This window comes from Primulina tabacum, chromosome 3 (assembly GCF_025594145.1).
Source record: "Primulina tabacum isolate GXHZ01 chromosome 3, ASM2559414v2, whole genome shotgun sequence".
NCBI classification, from domain to species: Eukaryota; Viridiplantae; Streptophyta; class Magnoliopsida; order Lamiales; family Gesneriaceae; genus Primulina; species Primulina tabacum.
This window is the reverse complement of record NC_134552.1, coordinates 19,418,445-19,420,231: the sequence shown is the minus strand read 5'-3', so window position 1 is coordinate 19,420,231 and position 1,787 is coordinate 19,418,445. Positions and strand designations below refer to the sequence as shown.

Genomic DNA, 1,787 nt, shown 5'->3' with positions numbered 1-1,787 from the left:
CACTGTTCCCTAGGATTCACCTCGGTATTGCTGGGAAACTGTCCTCGATTCTGATCTTTTAAAGCATTGGCTAGTTGCCCAATCTGTGTTTCCAAGGACTTCATCGTGGCACCCATATTGCCCATGTGTGTCTCCATGTTATCAAGACGAGACTCAGTTCTCGCCATCCTCTTCCCAGACTCAGTCACAAATGTACCAACCAGATCTTCAAAAGATGGCTTTCCTTCCCCTTTTTGTGTATTGAACCCCGGTGGGGGATTCAACACGTTCTTGTTGTTTGCATAGGAGAAATTCTCGTGATTCCTCAAACCTGGATGATAAGTATCAGGGGGAGGATTACCTCGATAACCTCCGAAGCCGCGATTGTTGATGTACTGAGCTTCCTCCACAACTGGCTCTTCCTCAGCAGTCACCAATGCTACATCAGACGTAGATTGGCCTGGCTTGTTCATCGCTGCAATCTGTGCGGTCAATGCCAAAACCTGTGCAGTAAGTGATGTGATTGGGTCTACAGCATACACTCCAGCAGGTTTCCTTGATCCAGATCTTTCACTCGGCCACTGATAACTGTTGATGGTCATCTGTTCAAGCAAATCATAGGCCTCATCAGGTGTTTTAGAAAAAATAGTACCTCCGGCGGCTGCATCCACATTCCCTCTAGTTGGCCCATCTAAACCATTGTAAAATAACTCAATCTGCACCCAATCTGCATAGCCATGATTCGGGCACTTCCTGAGTAATTCCTTGTATCGCTCCCATGCCTCATACAATACTTCAAATTCTCTCTGCCTGAAGTTGGTGATATCTATTTTCAGCTGAGCAGATTTAGCAGGAGGGAAGTATTTTGACAGGAACTTCGTAACCAAATCTGCCCAAGTAGTAACACTTCCCAGCGGTAGAGATTGGAGCCAGCTCCTAGCATGATCCCTGAGAGAAAACGGAAACAGGCGCAATCGAATAATTTCGTCAGAAACACCGTTAATTTTTACCGTATCCGTGATCTCCAGAAAAGTTCTGAGGTGAAGATGGGGATCTGCGGTGGCTGCTCCTCCGAATTGGTTCTGTTGAACCATGTTGATGAGTGCGGGCTTTAGCTCAAAATTATTAGCAGCAATAGTTCCACGAGCTATTCCAGAGTAGTGAGCGTTTATGACTGGGCGGAAATGTTCCCGGATTGGCACCTCTCTTGGGAGCTCATTCTGATTATCTCTGTTTTCAGCCATTGCTTTAATTTCGTCTCTCCTTGCTTTCCTTAATCTCCTGGCAGTTCTTTCGATTTCCGGATAAAAAATTAGCAAGTCGGGATTTTGAAATCTTCGCATGCACTGCAAAACAAAAAGATTATAGATTAACAAAGTAACTAAAATAAAATAAAATAAAGTCTAAATTAAAGTAAAGACTAATTAGTAGTGATATCAATATGCAATTAAATAGTTTACTCCCCGGCAACGGCGCCAAAAACTTGTTGAGTATTTTCACTACCGCAAGTATACGGTGTCATGTTTTAGTACTGGTTAGAGTACAGATATCGATCCCACGAAGAGTAAATATTTAAAACTGTATATTAATTACCACCATTGACATAGCTCAACTTTATTTAAACGAATCAAATAGTTGGTTTAAAATCAATTCAAATAAAATAACAATTCCTGTAATTCTAGCACACAGCAGAAAATTCACTGAGGAAATAAATCTAGAGATATGATTTCGTCGAGTCTCCCCTATGCTAAATTAACATTGACTAACATTTAATTAAATTGCACCATGTTTATTAACCAAGAACTCAC

The 1,787-nt window shown here is 41.7% G+C and overlaps 1 non-coding gene across 1 annotated transcript; it reads left to right on the top strand.

The window, feature by feature from the left end:
• The first annotated feature begins 711 nt into the window (after nucleotides 1-711).
• Nucleotides 712-818, top strand: LOC142541212 (small nucleolar RNA R71). Its single transcript, XR_012819278.1, has one exon. It is a non-coding gene; the product is annotated as a small nucleolar RNA R71 (small nucleolar RNA).
• The last annotated feature ends 969 nt before the right edge of the window (nucleotides 819-1,787 follow it).